The 20,967-nt window shown below is 35.4% G+C and overlaps 1 long non-coding RNA gene across 3 annotated transcripts in view; it reads left to right on the top strand.

The window, feature by feature from the left end:
- The window catches only part of LOC107312887 (uncharacterized), an 88,915-nt gene that overhangs the window by 58,838 nt on the left and 9,110 nt on the right, over window positions 1-20,967 (top strand). The window contains exons 1-2 of one of the 3 annotated variants that reach the window (XR_014945187.1): window positions 2,993-3,220; window positions 15,768-15,847. This is a non-coding gene — a long non-coding RNA (uncharacterized LOC107312887). Of the gene's footprint in view, window positions 1-2,992; window positions 3,221-13,066; window positions 13,123-15,767; window positions 15,848-20,967 lie in introns of those variants that run through there. The other 2 variants (XR_014945188.1, XR_004307075.2) reach the window with 2 other exon arrangements.

The raw sequence follows: 20,967 nt of genomic DNA, 5'->3' as shown, positions 1-20,967 counted from the left end.
TGCTAATCAGTGAAATTCTTGTTCCATAAGATGTATTTTGGCTTTTGAAACCACTGCAAATCCATCTACGTTTTATCGTTTAGTTATGGCTAGACTAAGTGTTGATTTCTCCCTGCTACTTGTCAAGGTGCATATATTCCAGGTTGTATTTAATAATGCATCTTCCTAAGGTGACCTCTTTTCTGCAAGAGTGTTGGCTTTGTCCTTCACTTTGTTGAGCTCATTTTGTTTCATATTCTATCCTACTCGTTTCTGCACTCTCTAGGGAATACTCTCATCTCATCACACAAGGGGTTTCACTGCTAATGAAAATCCCTAAGCATCACAATTAAAATTTACTCTGCTGTGCTCAGTGTATGAAAAAGAACAATGTGTGTTGCAGTTAATAATCGAGATCTCATTAAAACCAGCCTGACTTATTTCTTTCCATGTCAAGTGAAAGTCATTTGTGTGCACATAGTAAAGTTATATGAAAAGGGTTAAACAGAATGAGCCGCATTCTGGCCTTAGTCTCACAGGAACCACAGACATCTGTTCCAATATAGCTTACTAAAGATACTCTTCCAAAATTGGCTGCTCCAGTGTTTCTTTGTTCAGATAGTCATAGCATCCTAGTGTCACTGTTACAGAAAAGGAAGACTTAGTCCTTCAAGGTTTACCTCAACTTTCTTAATGGGCTGTTTGATAGGGCTGTGTGACCACTTCCCATACTGAGATTTCTGCCATAAAAAAATCTTGAAATATTTTAGACTAAAAGCTTTATTTATTTATTTATTTCCCCAGAAAATCTATTATGTCTATCCCTTGAATTTCTCTGTCTGTAAAATGGAATGAGTTTCTAAAACAAATTTCATTAGCAAGAGTAAATAAAGGTAGACTGTATGAGAGATGAATGGTACAGAGGCATTATCTGTGTCCAGCTTGGTAAATCTGAATCCTCTGTGATGGAATTTTCTGTGATGTAAGTATTTCATGTGCCTGAGCATAACCCTTTTTCATTCTTCCACTCTTTAAAAAGTTCACTGAATTAATGGTAGTTTAGTAATGATGGAGGTTCTGCTCTTCTCAATTTATATCTAAGCAACCTGCCATACAGTCACAAAAGCTGAAGAGAAACAGCAGCCCTGCCTCTGAGTTATTTAAATGGTACACCTATTCAAGACTTCTCTGATGCTGGAAAGGAAGTCAGAACATGCCTTTGAGCCAGAACTCCCCCATATCTTTCCTGTCCCAAATGATCTGAGCTTCTTCCCACTCACAGAATCTCAGTCAAGGATCTACCCCATTGACATTTCCTGAGGCAACCCACCAGGCATTGCTATAGCAGTGACAAATGTGACGTTCAATTTAGTATTTATTCTTCCCTTAGGAATGCGTCCATGAGTCAAATCTCCATCTCTGCCAAAGTCTAGTTCTTGGCATCAGTGCTGATGCCTTGTCCATTTGGCTTCAAGCCTCTACATGGGCAGCAGTCAAATACCATTAGCATTTATCAAATATATTTCTCCATCTTGTCTGTTAAAGCTACATGGAAAATTACCCAAATTCCATATACTTTAAAGGACGATCCTTACTTAATCACAATACATGGGTGTATTCTGTATGTGTATATTGTTTTAATTTAAGTAAAAAATACAAATTTTAGAACAAGCTTTAGGGAATTAACTTAATCAAGTTGAGTCTTAAATAATATGAACAGGGAAGATAAACTATAATGAAAATGTATTATGTCTCATGAGTCTTTATTCAGTGCATCATTAACTCATTTTATCTCTTCATTGTTACTTTATGTTTAAATGATATTTTTTCTTACAACCATCTAAAGATATATTTTGATTGTGAGATGTATACAAAACCTGTCCTCAGTTTCTCAGCATTTAATAACACTCGAGAATGATTGAAGCAATAAATATCATTCCCTTGAGAGGACTTTTGGAGGTCTTTGAGTCTGACCTCAAACTAGGACTCTGGCACTCGAAATACGCAAGACAACAAAGCTCAGTGTTAGCAGAATTACCAGGAAGAACAGAACTGAACACCCAGAGTTCTCATTATAGTTTTTCTTAATGGATATTAAAAGTATCAGAAGTCCTCGTGGTAAATACATCTGTTGAGGAATCTTCAGTTGGTGACTGTACCAAGAAAACATTTCTGAAACCTTAATATAGTTTGAAATCTGAAGGTAAAGCTCTATTTCTTCCCATTAGGATTACCATTTCTTTTATATTGCTTGTATTTTAAAAACATGCTAAAATGTACGCTGCAGTGTTGGAAATCTTTAAAACTACAGAATGACTAATGCTTGAAATTGCTGAGGGAGAGTTTTTTACTGGTAATGTTAGGGAATTTTGTAATATTGTTGACATGTTTCTACTTCCAGATTCCTGCTAGGAGTATCTGAAACTTGAACAGTAGCACTGCATTATCTCCAGTGTTTTTTCCACAAAAGATCCATTGTGTGACTAAAAGAAAATATTCTTGGCATATAATGCATATGGATGGCATTACGTCACAAGGCAGAGAAGTTCTTCTAGGACAGGTGCGAAAGATGAAATCTCCATTTGTGAAATAAGTGGTGTGCTGTAACTTTCTCAGATATGGAGAAATGAGGCAAATAAATGGAGATTGAATAGGACATTTTGCATACATTTAGGAAGGAAAAGCATCCTGCATCTACAAGTCAAAACAAGCAATTTGTCTGTTAAATAATGACCGAAGGCAGGGAGCCTGCTGTGTGAATGCAAGAGAATGCAGTGTCTGTACCCAAACAATTCACAAAAGGATACTCTGAAAGATTTGTCTTGGTTTTACACATCCATCTTTAGTTTGTCTCTCAGAATGTACATCTGATTCTAAAAGCTGATAATCATTTTATGGTCAAAAGGCCTCAGAGCCATTAACGGCATGTTCCTAGTATAGCAGCTTTGTCATAGAAAACAGCAAGCAATTCAAATTCAAAGTGAGATGTTTATCATTTTTATTTTTTGTTCCCAGACAAATGAGAGACAGGATTTTTTTACATCTACATGCAAAAGCCACAGCTGCATCTCTTCTGGTCAGCTTTTCTCATTGTGATCTGGAGTGAAAAGGATCTAAGGTGTGCAGAGCTTAGCCAGGATCTTTTCGACATGCATTTGTAGTTTACAATCAACTTGGACCTCTGGGGAGGAATTAAAGCAAAGAAGAAATTTAATGAAGATAAACTATGAAAGCTTTTAAGGTAATTTTATTTTTCAAATTTCACTGTGAGGATAGCTGACTAAATGTACTATGTTGCTCAATTACTAATTTCCTATTCCTGTGCAGTGTAAGATCTTCTAGATAAAACACATCACATCATTACCGAAAAGCCCGAACAACTATTTCATTAAAAGATACTGCATCATGAAAGGGAGGAAACAGCCTCCTGAAAGTGCTCTGCAATGCACACAAAGCACTTTTCTTTATATCAATTCAATTTGAAACTCTAGCATTTTAGACTCACTAAACCACATTTTCCTTATCAATATAATTTATGAAGTAGAATTTCAGTTGTTTGCTTAGTTTCCATTTTCTGCCTATTCTCGGTGAAATAATCATGTTCATCACTCTCTAGATGCAGGAAAGAAAAGAAAACAAACAAACAAACAAAACACTGTTCTTCTACAGCAGCTTAATAAGTGTATTTAACTTAGATTTCCTGCACATGAATGCCTCTTATTTTTTCGAAACACTTCCTATGTATATGCAAGAGTTCATGCTGAAGTTTTCACACTTTTGAGTAATTAAGTGCACTGTAAAGATGCAGAGCTGTTGGAGAAAACCAAGAAGATGATCACAGGTCTAGAGCATCACTCCAATGAAAACGGGCTGAGCAAGCTGGGGATGTTTAGTCCGGAGAAGAGGACACTGTGGGGAGATCTCATTGCAGCCTTCCTGAAATTGAAAAGAGCTTACAGGCAGGAGAAGAATCAACATTTTACTTTGTCTGGTAGTGATAGGACAAGGGGAGATGACTTTAAACTAACAGAGAAGAGATTTAGGTTAGATGTTAGGAGGAAATTCTTTACTCAGAAGGCAGTGAGGTCCTGGCACTGCTGCCCAGAGAGTTGTGGGTGCCCCATCCCTGGAGGCACTCAGGACCAGGTTGGATGGGGTTCTTGGCAGCCTGAGCTGTTTGGGGGCAGCCAGCCCGTGGAAGGGCTTGGGCCTGGGTGAGCTTTAAGGACCCTTCCAACCTCAGCTAATAATTGTATGAATCACTGATTGTATGAATATCTTAAAATGATATAGGAATCAGATTGCAATGAAATGTAATAAAATGTAAAAAGATTCCATCACTAGTTACATATTTCACGTGAAATTGTACCTCCAGAGACTGTGAAATGTGTCATCCTAAGGTCTCCAATCCTGATAAATTGGCCAGCATGATACTGGCCTAGCAGGAGCCTCATAGCTATATAGCTGCAGCTTGGAATCTCTCTCCAGAGATCAAATCAAGTGGCAGAGAACATCTTTATGTTAGAGTGAGGCAGCTGTAACTTCTTATGTTAAGACTTACAGTTCACCATTATGAATCCACAGATAACTACCTAATTTAGAACTTTCAGTTACACTCCCTGTAGCAACAGACACTGGTGATATCCAGCTCCATATGAACGGTGGGTAGAACGAAGCCTAAACTCTGGGAGTTGTAACCATCACTAGCAGCATTTTTGCAGAGCATTGTTCTGAAGTTGCACAGGTTGGTAAGAGAACCATCACAGAGCTGAACAGTCACAGGTTGCAATAACCTGAAGTTTGTTCTAACCTTTGCTCACAGAAATCTTTTATCATTGAGAAACTGGATACCTTTCTCAGTCATAGACATAATTAAATACCTTTAAGGATACAGACCTACAAGATGCAGAGCTGCAGAAGAATATAATTAATAAAACAGATTTAATAATTGTAACAAAGATTGTCATCTTCCTCCTAGAAGAGGATATTACAGAATAGCCTGAGCTCCTACAGGAAAATTAGTACTGTGGATAAAGTGACATGAGCTAAGATTTATGCTTTACTATTTCTGTGAAAGCAAATTATCTAACCACTAAGGCAAACACAATAGTAGTTTGAAATAGAAGAATGTAATTGATTGATATCAGTGGGAGGCTGATAAACAAGTCCTGCATAATTTCCACGATTGAGTTCTCAGTCTAAGAAATGATGAATAATAACAATAATGTAATGACAGTAGTTAATGAGGTTGCAGAAGCATCTTCTAACTAAGTTGTTGAAGGTTTTTGCGTGGGGAGGTGGGATAATTTCTAACCCTAGAAGATCAGCTCGGAGTCAGGGAGAGGATCCTTGCCATGTTGGTCCTGGAGTGGTGAATGGACAGCAGAGGTTTCTGCATTATTTTTAGAAATGTTAGCAGAGTAATTAAGTTTGAATAGTTGTGTTTGTCTCTTTCTTCCCAGCTATTGTTGTTAGAAAGAATGTCTCAGAGTACTCTCAATAAAGCATTATATAAATTCCTTTCCCACTGCCATGCAGTGTGCTGCTATGTCAGTGAAGACTTGCTTCTTCATTTGATGTGTGACTTAAGTAATCATTGGGAAAAATGAGTGAAATATTGAGCACAGTTTGCACAAGACAGGCAAATTTCTTTTAGCCTTCAACATAAATTAAAATGCACAACGAGCTATTGCATACCCTCTTCTGTATTCAGGTCCTCACGCCTTCAGCTGAAGAGACTTTCACTTTTTTATATTAGTTAAACACTACTAAGTCAGTTTTGTAGTTGGGCTTTTGTTGTTTCACTTGGGATACATCGTATTTTCAAAAACTGTTTGTTTACCAGGAAAAAAATTAAGAGGCTGAAGAGGAAGAAGATAAGGAATTTAAAATAGTATATATGCGTTATTTATACTAATTGGAATCATATGGATATTAGATGTATGAAATTTGGAGCTGCTGAGAAAGTGAAATATCTGTCCCAGGAAAGCTTTCAATAATTTAATGTTAGTTTTATCTTGTATTAAAAAGCTAATCAAAATAAAGTTAGAATTCTTAAACAAACAAACAAAAACTTATGTGAAAATAACTGACAAAAATTAAATGGAGTATTATATGGAGTATTTAATTTATATATATATGCATATAAACATTTTGGGCTTCTCTTGGAAGAATTCTGAGATTTAGTATAAAAATTATTTACTACATAAGTTGTGGATTCCTCATATAGCTTGTATGAAATGACTTAAAATAATTTGAAATAACAGATTTTCACTCTCTAAATAGAGGCTCAGCACTGTATTTGCTCTTTCAGTGCATGACTTGGATTTCTCTGTTTTCTGTACCTAGTCCTAGAAAATAGGTCCAAGATTTTCCCAGTGGATTTAGATCTAGTCCAAGAGCATAAAGCCTATCTAAAGCATTATGCTGGAAGTCCAGCTTTGTCTGCAATCACATCGTACAAAATCTTATTGCAATAAGCTACTTAAAGTGTATCCAGTGTTCTAAGCAGTAAGCTTTACACTTCTATAGCTTAGTGATTCTGTGTAGTCATTTCAAAGATATTTTCATCCTGTATGGCCATTATCTAAGATGACTGATAGGATGATTATTCTGTGCCATGTCTACAGTAAAAAAACGTTATATTTTCTGTGTTATTTACACTGAGATATACATGAACAACACAAAAGGGAAAGGTTAAGACAAAAGGGTTATGAGCATACATAAGATCAGGACAAAGTAATACATTACACAAGATATACATTACATTGCAAATGTGAACAAGAGAATCAGTGAATAACTGAATAATGTAATGTAGACATTTAATACATACGTAGACAATGTGTGACAAGCAATTGCTAATTATTTCTAAAGAATACTAAGAATGGGTTTTGTTTTTAAAGAGAGGTATAATGAGATGTGGAGACACACAGCTCAGTAGACCCAAATGAAAAAATTAAGAATACCATAAACCAGTAATATACATCTGCCTTTTACAGAAATAAATGTTTCCATGATTGTTTAACTTTTCTAAAAGTTGCCTCCAGCTGCACCATTTGTTTCCTGATGTGTTTGTTCCAAAGAACAATCATGAATGCATACTCAGCATCTGAGAAGTCATGGGGAATTATGCTTACAAGATGGGGTTTTTTTGTCTTTGTTTGTTTGTAGAATAACTCAATACTCCTTGATAAATTTGAGTCAGTTTTCTTGTAGTTTCTCACGTTCTCTGAATTAGAATGAGGAGCTTACTTTCTGTTGTCAAAACTAACAGTAATTTATTACTATTCAAATACTAAAAGGTGCTTTCAGCCCTTTTTGTGTAGTTGTCTTTGCCCTGCATGTTCTACAGCTAAGTTCAGAATCTCTGTGCATGTGTAAATTTAATCAGTAATGTTCAAGTGTAGTCAGCTTCTATGTCATTGCTTTCTCCCTCACTGGGAAGCCAACCTCCAAGGCTCTGAACATCTGCTGCCATGTAACAGAATGGCAGCACTGGTGTCAGAGGGTTACAGTGGTGCTGGAATTAGGGACAACTATATTCTAGTTTAGCATATGGCAACATGTGTTCTCATCACTCATTCAGCTGCTAATATGTGCCTGCATCTGAATCTTAATAAGGAGGAGAGTGATGAGCCAAAAAAACCCTGTACTTGGATACATATAGTTCTCTAGAATTGTCAAAATAAGGTCAAAGAATGATCAGTGGAAAAGAGTTCTCCCAAAAGCCATGTTGCATATTTAGAACTGTTTTCTGGGAATAATTAGAGATCTTTTGAAGTTTCTGTCAGTTTCCACAAGCCATTCCTACCAATTCTGCCATCACAAGGGAAATGTTCAAGTCGCTCTTAGTAATGAGATTTGTGTCTATAAAACATTGGCTAGAAATAACCTCAACTGAATGAACTGTACAATAGGAAAAAAAAAGCTCCTAGATTTTGCTTTAATAATGGAAATGGAGTAGTATACTTTTTATGGTAGCTAGTTTAATATGTACAGAAGCTGATGAAATGATTCACTATGTTGATAATTGCTCAACACTATGAGAAATAAGATGATGGAGAAAACAGAAAATTGTCTTTAAGTAGTTTGGCCAGAGTTTGTGATTGAGCAATCAACATGAGGTGGTAATAAAATTAATTTGATTTAAGATTATATGGCAACATTAAATGCTCTTCATATTGCTTTACTCTTCCCTTTCAGGACTGAAGAGCATTTACAATTTACCTTATAAATCTGTTGTTGAAGTTGTTCTGTAAAGGTTCACCATAGTTTATTCACTGCACCTCATGTTTGGCTATTCTGCATTATAGTTGTTAAGTTGCAAGAAATTTGGAACCTATCCAAAGCTTGAAAAGAGATGGAAGCCCTGTTTGATAAGATGAATGCCTCTACAGCCAGGATACAGAGTTGAAGGAACATCACAAAACCTTATACATGGTCTGTGATAACTGTTGCAAAATTTAGTCCCAGAACAATCCAGCTTCTGTTAGAATGAATAACAAACTTTCCATCATTGCTAATTGTCTCTGGACTGGATTCTAAATCGGTTCCAAGTGTATGTATTCAGTTCTATGCAAACTTTTTCTTTGAAAAAGCCATACCTGTACTGGTGATTTTTGACACTTTGGAAGTGTAATTGGATCACTGTATAAAAGGTAAGTCCAGTTAGAATTAAAGAAAATGTTTAGCTTATTACCAGATTTTTTATCAACTCCTGCTTGACAAAGGAATACACAAAGGTATTTGGCTTTCTTTTTGAGAGAGACTATTCCCACATTAAAGCAATTCCTGTTGCTTTGTACTTAATGATGTTGAAGTCTACTACTCAAACTCCCTTAATGTTTAATGTGTTTAATAACTTAAATTTGACTTGTCTGTTTAAATGACACCTTCAACTGTCCTACTTAAGAACTGATTTTACAGTAGAAATGATGGACAGCAGAATAGCTGGGATCACTCAACTAGGCAATTCCTGAGACTCTTCCAATATAAAAACGTGATGTTAATATCACCTTGTTTTTATGAAATTACCATTTTGGAGCAAATATTTTTTATGCAATTCTGTCAGGAATTGCTGATATTTCTAATGGGAATTCTGGTATCTCAGAAGATGATTTCCTAAAGAAAAGTCTTTGAGTACTCAGCAGATTTGAAGCTGACAGTCTGAAATGGTCTTATGGCAGCAGATGTACAGAAATCATCACAGAAAGGAGTCACTATGGGGAAGAAAGTCCATGCAGATATTTCTTGGTGGCAGCTTGTAGTTAAGAACATCTTCTGTCTCCAGCATCTCTCTAGTGGTGCCAATGTAATGTATAATACATGGGAGCTGATGTTGAATCACCAGGAAGCTGACCTGTGTTAGTAATTACCCATTTTGGTTTTTGTTCCACTCATCCTACAAACTCTTCTATCTAAGATAAATGGGTGGTGTGATAGAGGTAAGAACTGGTATTGAGGGAGGTAAGGGGAAGAGAAAATGTGCACATTGTAGGAAATGCCTTGCTATTCATCTTTGATTTGAAGACATTTCTTAGCAAATCATGTGCTAACTAGTTTGCAACTCCTAGCTGGTACAGATATGTTAACAGTAAAGGTGGCTGCAGGTGTCCAGAGAGTCTTTGATTTTCACACTGCTGTGATCTGTGGGCAAAGGGTAAGTTGAAGGATGCAGGATCATTTCCTGACTGAAGTGAAAGGATGGTTTTGTGGGTATGTGGAGGGCTTTCAGCTGCAACATTGGTTTACAACAGCTTTCAGTGCTCAAGGAGCCTTGAGTGCAATTCTCAAGGAGAGTATGACAGTTTGTTTTAAAATTAGAGGTCAAATGGAAAAATGGCTACTTTAGCCTTAGTGCTGGTCTCAAGATGACTCTTGTATTCATAAATCAGTACTCCATAGCATACTGTGTGTATTTTTAAGCCTACAAGGAAGATATAGGAGTGCATTCTTCCTGCAAAGCACTGAGCTTTGTGCAACTCCCATTAACAGTGAGTTAAAAACATAGCCCAAAGCATGAATCCAGGATAAATACCAGATGCAGAGAATAAAAGATATGCTTTGTTCTACCCTTCATCTGGACACCTGCAGTTTCATGACCACTTCCTAGTTATTTGTGTTGACTTTATATCATACTCAGCTTCTTTTCTTACCTTTCCACTGATGCTCCCTCTGGGGCAGATTGTGGCTGTTTTGAGAGAGCAATGTAAGTATTTTCTTCCTTCTATGTTGGTTTTGTTTTTTTTTTCCCCTTTTTTTTTTCTTTTTTTTCTTTTTTCTTTTTCTTTTCTTACAGTTTGTGGAGCTTTGGGACATGGGTGGAATTTCTGTTTTTTCCCTTCTCTGTTTTATGTGCATGCTCCTTGAAATATACAGTACATTAACTGAATTGGAACTATGTTAGATGATGTCTTGAGCTCATATCTAAATTATATCAGGTGCAGTGCAGACAGGGAAGGCAAAACAGTGACTGTTACCCATTTTACTGGTTCTCATGTTCATTAGTCATCTGCAATTAGAGAATGTGGATCTTATGGGGAAGTGATCAGTCCCAGCGCTAGAGTCCCAGCTTCTGTCAGTCAACTCATTATGTTCCTGCTTGGGATAAATTGTCAAATTCTTTTTCTACTATTATTTATTTCAAAGACTAACATTCTTCCCTGGGTTGAGTCCTTGTATGACAAGTTTCAGTGCCATGTGAGTTCTTTATACTTGAGCTATAAATCAAGCTGAGGAGAAAAGGATTTTCATAATAGAAATGCTCACACGCAGCACTAACTGTATCAGCATGAACTGTGGAACTACAATAAAGGTTGTTTTAATTTGTCTAAAAATGAATAGATTTCTGCAAATCAATTGCAATCTAATAATGGTCTTATTTTAAAACCTACTGATAAGATGGAGTGACATTCTTCTGAACTCTGCTTCCTGGTAATGAATTTTCAGAAGAACATAATGCTGACTTTCCTAAATCTTTGATCAGTGATACTAATGGGAATTTAGAAACACCCATTTCCCCATCTTTCTGCTTTTCAATAAGCTGTTGCTAGATTATTATTTAAAGAAAATTCTGTTCCTTAAAGCTTGAGTCTGAGAAGGCCTGAGCTGCTCTTTGGTAGAGATGAACTTACAGTCTGTATGGGAAAGTAATGGGTACTTATCCATCACAGAACTTGTCTCATCAGCACAGAAAAAAAAATACAAATAGATTGTTTCTCTTTATGTCTCTCATCCACCTCTTTTATTCAAAAAAAAATGTAAAAGATCTAGAGGAATATGGTGTATTTTTAATTCATACCCCTGCATTCATTCTTAGCATACAGTTGCTTTATTTCACCTGAAATAAAATGTGGTGAAAAGTAAAGCTCATCTCTCTTTGATGCTCTCACTTACCAACAAAAATCTGTTAATTCCAGAAGTCTGTTGATGTCATCAGGAGATAACCACTTAAGATGAGTGATTCATCCCAGTCTTAAACACTTGATTTAGAGTAAACTCCGAAATCAGCCCATCTCTGCACACTGCTGCTAAATAACTGCATTTTGATTAGATGCACCTGTTTTTGTATGGCTAAAATTAGATAAGAATAAGAATCACAGTCCATCTTTGCAGAAATACTTGTACTCAGATTATTAAAAAAAGCAAACGCATCAACCCAACAGAGAAAATATCTCTTTATTTTGAGGGATACTTTCATTATTCTAGTGTGGTTTTTTTGGTGTCAGTACTGTTGCTGCTAGTTAAGAACACAAAAGTTCTTTCTCATGAGTTGAAATACCAAGTCTGTTCTCCTAGAAATACATATAGTCATTCTGACAGCTTTTCAGCATTGCTGAAATTATTGATCCTGAAAGGTTTGTAAATGTCTGTTTGACTAAACCTTTGTGCCAGGAAAAAAAACCAACAACACTGTATTTGTTTTTTTACTATTTTGAAACAAATGAAAAATCAAATCCAAAACAAATTGATGTGCATAAAAACATCAAGAATATCAGGAATTAATAATAATGATGGCATTAGGAAACAGTTTGACTTCTCTTTGAAGATGTTAAACAATCTCAAGACTGGCAGAGTTCAGGCAAAGGCTGATATATCAGCTGACTGATTATTTTCCCTCTGCTTTTACAAATGTGTTCTGTCTTTTGAAGGATCAAGTACTGACAACTGTCAGATGCAAAATATTGGACTATATGCAAGATTTTTTATTCCAGAATGACAGATTATTTGATGATCTGATTTATTCATTTATTTATTTATTTATCTATTTATTTATTTATTTATTTTTCCAAGCTTCGGTCATATTGTCAAGAGGTAGAAATAACTCTATGTGATTTAAGTGACCAAATATGTTGGAAATCATGAAAAATGACTACTCCTGTGTAAACAATCAAAGACAAAGACAAGAAAAGAGCAGAACGAAAATTATATACCCAGAGTATCTGACAAACATTGATATCAAATGCATTTGTGAAACTCTAGGAATGGTTTGGGAAAGATAATTCAACAAAATGGTGATAGATTTTGCAGTAAATAGGATCAGCAGCAAATAATTTGAATACCTTGAAAATATAATGTGTGATATTCTCTGATTAATCACTTGATTGAAGTTCTGTGTTTTAAATCAGTAATCACTAAATTCAGAGGATAGTATTTATCTCGACCTAACTGTGGATTTATTACCTGCACTACAAGGCAGGATGCTGAGGAATGGGAGTTTCTCCTCCCTTTGGCTTCAGGAATGTTAATTTATGTTTTGAGCAAGTATTATGTCATTTTTGATCCTGTATTAATCAGATCCTGATGAATAAAAAGGTATATAAAGTGCAACTGAATTTAAATCCATTTAGAACTTAATTGACTAAAGATTGGTTTGTGTTTGGCTTTACAATAACGTTTGCCTACAGCCTGTTTATAACCTCCTTTGATAACAGAATAAAAGATCAACCACCTATGAAAATAATACCTTACTTAAAACTTCACATATACAGTTGTGGCCATGAAGGAGAAATGCCCATTCACACTGCCTGATGCTCCTTCATACAATGAAAAACATATTAAAATAATCTGCCTTTTACTTTTGTTCCTTAGTCATCACCAAAGCAGAGGGGTGTCAGGCTGGAGAGACATCAGTAGCTGCCTTGGGTATGTGTGACAAGAGGCTTATCCTGTCTTTCCTTTATAGTGAAGAGGAATCCATTTGAATTTTTTTCCTCCATTTATATCCAAGAGTTTAGGGGTTAAATGAAATGTGGAAGTTATTGACTATATGGTTAATTGTCCATCTCATAAGAGGAGGAGTTAAGATTCCCATCTCTCAAGGAATGTCTTGACATAGCATTATGGGATTTGAAGGGATGGAGTAATCTCAACCTTCCCTGTAAAAGCTGCTGTGTTGCTTTTGAAACATTGCATAAATATTCTTTGGATGAGAATGAGTAATTCTTTGGGCTGCTGACTTGGTAGACTAAAATTCAAAGTCCTAAAGCAGAGAATAAGCTACTTCATGATGAATTACTAATTTCAACAGGAAAAAATATATTAAAAACTATTCATCCCAGGAAACTTACTAGTTGAAGATTTAGGGTATTACCTTGACAGATGAGGAAAGCATACATTGCCCTGGACCAAACCATCACTTCTGGTCCAATCAGCTTACACAGAAAACATATGCCTCTCCATGTTTGAACCTGAGTTAAGCTTGAAACAAGTCAGAGGTTGTACTAGAGGGTAAAGTAAGTCTTTTGTGAGATAGTGCTTTCAAGTAAGGTAGAATGAGAGCTTTTCAGCACTGAAATTTTTAGGGTTCTAAAAATTACAGGCTTTCTCAAATGCTGAAATGTAGACCCTTTGGGAGTTTACACACTAAGCCAAAGGTACCAAGAGATCTATTGAACTAAGCAGTAGCTGAACAGAGAAAATACATATTCAGTGTTTCAGGTTCACCAAAGAGGTGGCTAATTATAGCATCTCTGGAGGTATTTCACACACTTCCTATCTAGTGAGGAAGTACTGTACAGAATGCTGTCAGCTTCCCTTGCTTTGAGAGCACTCTGCTGACTACTGCAGAATACCAAGTTGTTTAAGATAGCTATGTGGACAGAAGTGAGAGTTCTTTCTTCATAATTAGCTAATTAATTTATTCTTTATACAGAATAGCTGTTCATTTCAAATACTTTCCATTCATTGAAAAAGCTGCATAACTCATGGATGGTGCATTGATTTTTAATTTTCACCTGTAAATGTTATATGATGCTTGTCAATGACTCCTTTGAACTAAAGCTTTAGCAATTAGATCAACCATATTAGTTAAAATAGGACAGAGCAATTTCAAATATTATCTTCTGCACAACTGAAAAAGATATGATAATCCAGAGTAGCTGTTTTCATAGTGCTAGAATCAGCCTGGCTTTGTTTCCTTGAAAAACTACATAATGAGCTTCCATTCCAACTTTTATGGACACAACCACTATACTGAAGAGTAAGAGACAACCAGCATTTGCAGCTGTTAGGGGTAGCAGAGTGTTTCATGACAAAATCTGTCTTTGCATTCCATTTCCACTTATTACTAAATTTGAGAGTATGTACAGCTTACACTTTTAGGGCCTACTTGCATATTCACAACAAGAATTTAAAGAAATATTACTGAGCATATGTGAAAACCCATGAGAGCAAAAAGAATTTTGTTTTAAATGTGAATAGTATTAAAGTTCAGCACATTATGAGGCTTTGCTGAATAAAGATGGATTTAACTGTTGCTTAAATATTTTCCTGAGTCAGTGCTTTGGTTTGGTCCATTACAATATAAGGCCATCTGTGAGTTTTAGATGTAAATCTAAAGTCTGGGAGTCTTTGGAACAGAAGAAATGTGTGTTGTCGTTTTTAAGATTCAATGTGAAAACTTTAGAGTAATGTTGTTAACACTGTGTACAAAATAACTGCAGTAGCTATATATTCTGTCTAGTCCAGATGGATAAAATCTCCAAGGGAAATTTGTGTTTATGGCCTCTAGCTTATTATTTTAACACCTAACTTTTATGAGGCAAACTCTCATTATTTTTAGCAGTTCTTTACCGTCTCTTAAATGTGGTGAAAGGCAAAAGGGGATGGCAAATCTGTTACATTTAAATCTACTGAACTAAATTGCCACAATTGCCAGAGTGTGTTTCTTAAATAAAATAAGGGTATCTGTCTTTTGACCGATAGTTTTTTTCCCTCTCAGAATAAAACCCAGACATTTTGCCAAGTATTTGTCTGTGATATTGAATCCATAACGTTGGATGATAACAATTTATCAGGTCATGTTGAAACCAGTGTAATTTGGCTCAGTGTTCAGGTCAACATATATATAGTGTATAATAAGTAATCTGTATTTTAGAATTGTTAGAGGATTTGAAAAACAGGAAGAAGAACCATAGAAATAAGAATTATGTGACCTCTATCCCAGATAAATTCAGCTTTATCTAAAGAATATTTGACAGACATTTATCTAATATGTTTTAAGAACACCCTCGTGATGTAGAATCCAATTCTTTGGACAGTCATGTTTTAGCATTTCACTGACTTACCATTAAGCATGTTCTATGTTAAATCTCCATACGGTAAGTCAAACCTATTTCTCATTGTCCTGGAGAATACATAAGTGCTTTCCTCTCTCTACCAGCCTTTTGTCTTAAGACCTGTAAGTCATTTCTACCCTTGGTCTTTTTGCAGCTAAATAGCACCGATACTTTCTAGCTCTCATCACAGATTTTGCTGCAAATGTCTCAGTGTTTGTGTCTCTTTTCTAGACTTTCTTCAACTGATCCAGCTATAATATCGTGACTAGATCTGACGTAGTACTCCAGCTGAGTGACCAATATTAAAGTCTGTAAGTATCTTTAGGCATTCCTCTATAGAAGTCCCAGTACTTCAAGGCATTTGGGATGTATGTTGCAGTTTGGGTTCATTAATTCCACAGTGATCATCAGTAGAATCAATGCTGTTATCATCCTTCTCTGTTTTGTAGTTGTGTGTCACTTTGCATTCAATGCCACTGAATTGCTTATTATTTTGCTGATTTCTCCACATCACTTCAGATTTTGTTACTGTTCCCTAAAGTGGCTGCCATCCCTCCCAGCTTGTTACCATCTTTAAACTAAATGTGATTTCTGTTGTGTCATCTAAATAATCAATAGTGCATCTAATGGCTAGAATACAAGACAGAGATTTGGGATGGCAGAGGTCTGCTAATGGTAAACTTGAACAAGTTTTTCTTGGCATCTAGTTTCATTCCATAGAGATTTGCTCATCCTACTTTTACCTTTATTGTTTATTTATTGAGCAATAGCGCTTACTTCAGCTGATTGGACTTCAAAGATTGCTATTTCTAATTAATGCCATTCCTATTAATATTGAATGAAGAAACAAGCGGTACTAAACAAGAGTGATTGGATTTCTTGTGTCTTAAAATATTAGAAAAATATATGAATCATTTGTGAACCAATCTGAATTTGTGTCTTAACCACAGCTCCACTTTCAGGGTCCCCTCCTTACACGCACTACTCAGACATCATTTTGTTTCTTCTCAATTCCTTCAAAATGTATTTCTAATTCTTTCATGTCATCTCTTGCATACCTTGATACTAGAATCATAAGCATGGATATAACCCTACAATATTTCTTGGATAACTGGATGAAATTTTTTGCATAGTGAGTAATGTACATAATTGCACTAAAATATTGTTTAAAACAAATTTGTAGTGCTTTGTGCTGAAAAATATGAAGGAGGGTTTGTGTGTGGAATTTCATTTTCTGTTTGACAATGATTTAAATATATAATTTTGAGAAGATTTGCACATTTCTGTCTAGATGGAATTGCTCATGTTTTCTTTTAAAAATATTCCTGTGAGTGTAAAATAAAAATGTAAAAAAAACTGAGTTTAGACAGATTTGGTAAAGAAAATATCTCAATTTTTAAAAATTTGACCATTTATTTTATTAGCCTTATGAGGCAAAAAACTGAAGAGAAGGACTGAACATTTTTATGCTCTTGTGCAAATTATCCAAACCAGGAATTTTACAGTCTTCTAAATCATATAGAGATTCATAATTCCGATGAAGCTCAGAACACTGAAAATATTTATGTTGCTGGAAAGCTGAACATCAGTAACATTCCAAACAAAGTTTTATTAAAGTTGAGATGAGCCACTTAATCATTTTCTCACAGATGTTCAGTCACTGAGTACTGAGTGCTACTGAACATCTATCAGCGATTTTTTTTAATCATTTTTTTTAGCAAAACAGCATTAAATGTGAATGCAAGGTCAACGTAAGCCTAGAAAATCCTCTCAGGGAATTTCTTTTTGAGTGGCAAAAAAGGTTTCTGATAAATTTATCATTCCAAACAAATTACCTAGCATTACATCATTTGTAGTCCAATACAATTAGACCTTGAGTAATGTGTAACCGATGCTATCTGAAGAGCAAACAGACCCCACCTGTGACACTGCACATCAGACTATTGATGATTTCAGATGGGAAAAAAAAAAAGATTAGAGACACACATGACACCAGAGACCATGCTGACCATGCTGACACTACACCTTTCTGAAACAATACAATGTGCTAGGGGTATAACCCTGGTCTTTTGTAACTTCTGAGAGGTGACTAATATGTGACACTAGGTTTCTGTTAATAATTGGAAGGCACAAAGGCATTCATAAAGCAGACAACCCCATAGCCTATGTAGATGCCAGGAAAAAAAGTCAGCCAGCAGGTCAGATTTTCATTCCTTGACGTCAGCACTGTGCTCAGTCTTTCCTTAGGAAAGTACTGTGCAAAGATACTACTATTTATTTGATAGCAGTTCTGAGCCATTTAATGCTTAATCTCTTGACTGGCAAATTTTGTCATAAACTTTCAAAACCAGAATAAATGTCATGTTTTTACATTTATATTCTTGTGAAAACATTTTCTGTTTACTAATCTTAGACACTGACACAAAATGTCCTTTGACCATTCAGACACATCCAGATTGAATAAAAGAAATCAGATCTTGAGGTTTTTTTCATGTGAACATGGTGATCGACTTCTGCTGATCACTTTAAGCTTAATTCAGTGATGTGCTGTGCTGGATAAGCATCTTGTAAGAAAATCAAAGAAGGAAAATGAAATATTATTTTAGACAACATATTCAGATTCATGTTCAGATATTATATTACAGAATGAAATGCAACCAAACAACAACATGAATGTGGTTGCTGAAGAACATCTATGATTATGTTTGCTTAGATAGGAATCACTCAGGGGTATATGATGCTCTGCAAATTTGTAAGGCTGTTAAAGAAGAGGTTAAATATGCAACGGATTTTAGTTTTTAGAAGAGATAAAGGAAATAAATGCAGTGGAAATTTAATTAAGTGTTCAGGATGATGCATTTTAAAAAATGGTTTTGGCAAAGTGCAAAGGAATGGGAAATGAACCAACTTTTGTAAGCACTAAATTGATGAACCTGCTCTGAGGTTATATTAAGAAAATGTCCATTGGAGGCATGCTTACTTCTTCAGGGAATGGAAAAGAGAACTAGAAAATATTTGAAGACATAGAGCAGGGTAGCCCTGGTGATCATTTGGTGATCACTGAGACTTCTTAAGAATGAGCTTTGTGTAAAGTATAAAAGATTAGTTGTTAATAGTTTTTTATCTGTAAGATCAGTCAGTATTAGAAGAGATGAAATTATTTAGAGAAGTGAAATATGTGATAGTTTGGTATGGGCATCTTTTTAGTAAATGTTTAATGAATCCAACATATTAAATAATTAATATTATCACAAACATGTTTCTTTAATCTATTTGATAAAAGCAAAGAGGAAGATAAAATTTGGGACTTGAAGCTAGCAAAATTGAAATAAAGAGAAAGTATGTAAATGGACATAATTAATTACTGGACTTTTTTGGCATTTTATCATTAGATAAATTCTCTATTACATAACATCTTACAGCATCTCCCCCTACCATTCAAGATGTGGGTTACAGTTAGATAATAGATCAATCTGAGATTCCAGACCTGGTTTAAATGACAGGGAAGATGTCCTCATGTTGATTCCTGGTTCTCCTGTCAGAGAAGGCTATTACCCATCAGTATATTATGAAAGGCTTTACGAAAGTCTGGGTATGCTGCATCCACAGTCTTTCCTTCATCCGGTTGCCCAAGTATGTTAAGATGTTCTAGAAATTCTGAACACTAAAAAATCTTCCCAAATGAAATAGCAATTTAAGGTAAGATTTTTTTTTTATAGTGGTGTCTAGGAAGATCATCCATTTTCATTTCATTCTGTGTTGATGTAAATGAGACCTACTAGCCAAAGGAGTTCTAAGGATATTGCTAGCACAGTAGGGCTGAGTTCACTCAGTGCTTCAGGTCAGTTTAAGGTCACCTGTGCTGCTGCTGAGGTTCTGTTCCTGCAGTATCTTAGCAGTATTATTCAATTGGAACAGGCTAGAGAAATGGACTTTGTGTTTACTTTCTTTCTTTCAATGTTCTTTCCCTCTTCTTCCTCCTGACACATTATTTGCCCTAGCGTTTAATACAGTACTCAGTCTTACTTAGTTGTGCCCAGCTGAAATGCTTAGAACTCCTTAATTTCCCAGACTTACATATTAAAGTATTTTATGCATCTTTGCTAAACTAATGGACTGCAAATATGCCCTCTCATAAAGAGGCTTCTGCTAACAAGATGTTCTCAAAGTAGAGCACTAAACGTTAGTAAATTGTTTTACTTTTAAGCTAAGGAATTTGTTGAGAACATTTAAATAACTATAACAAATGTTCTAATCTTTTAATTGATTTTGAATTCAAGTTCTATACTTGTTTTTAGGAGCTCTCTAAAAACAGTTATTTTCTTTAACTGTTTCTATTAAAAAGACAGAAGGGAGACGCTAATCTAATCACTTTTTTTTTTTTTTTTTGTCTGCATAGTAGCAATATTATAGATTGCATATATAAATAAATAATAAATCTCTAAGCACTTGACCTTAAATTATACCATATTAGAAAGAAATGAGATGAAACATCCTTCTTAGAATAGTATGTCATTCTCTTGCCTTCACAATAAATACTCATTAAAAATCAGGCTCTTGCATTCTTACATTCATGTTTCTAGTATTCAGGGTATTTTGAAACAACACTGTGTGTTCTGTTGGACCAAAATTCTCCATTGATGAATCTGTCCCATTCTCCAGGAATTTTAAAAACATATTCAACTTGAAAGTTAAATTTATTTTTCATTTATCTTTTATTTCCAAGTTGACTACAGTGTTAAGCCAACTTTCAAGGAAAAAAAATCATCTTGATACAGACTCAGTATAAATATTCTTACTCACAAATCTCTTTTAAGACCTGATTTGGAGTTTAGATACTAAAGCTTATCTGTAGGTTAAGTCCTAGGAGCACACAATTTCAATTGAAAAAACGGATTCAAAAATGCTGCAATAGTTGCGTGACAGGTATGTTACAGTAGTCTGAGAGATATCAAAATGCTTTCACCTATTGTTTTATTCTTGTGGAAGGCAGTGAAGATAAGCTCATCCCCCTTTTTATAGAGGGGAATGATACAGGGGACAAGACACAGATACACCTCCCATAAAACTCTCTTCACAAGGGCAAAGGGGGTTCATGTGTACGCTAATATGTGTTGTGAATGTTTGTGGTTTGGGAGGGCAAAATGTGAACATTCTTGGGAGTAAACTGATAGAAACAGTATTATCTCTCTTCCCCCTCCCATTCCCCCCCCCCCCCCCCCCCCCCCCCCAAAGGTTTTATTTTTACTAGAAACAAAACAGAACTGTAAATGTAGCTGGTTGACTTCACGCTGTCTTAGCATTAAAGCCTCATCTGTAGCCACAGTGAATTTGATGCCCATCACCACATTTGACTTGTACAAAAATGTACAAAAAGTCTTCTAAGGATATACACACCAGAAAATCAGAATAGTTCATGTGCCGATTCCTC

Source organism: Coturnix japonica, chromosome 4, assembly GCF_054131305.1.
Source record: "Coturnix japonica strain WE chromosome 4, WE-NBRP24, whole genome shotgun sequence".
In the NCBI taxonomy this organism is placed as follows: Eukaryota; Metazoa; Chordata; class Aves; order Galliformes; family Phasianidae; genus Coturnix; species Coturnix japonica.
Note: the sequence above shows the minus strand (reverse complement) of the source record. Positions and strands in the feature narration are given on the sequence as shown.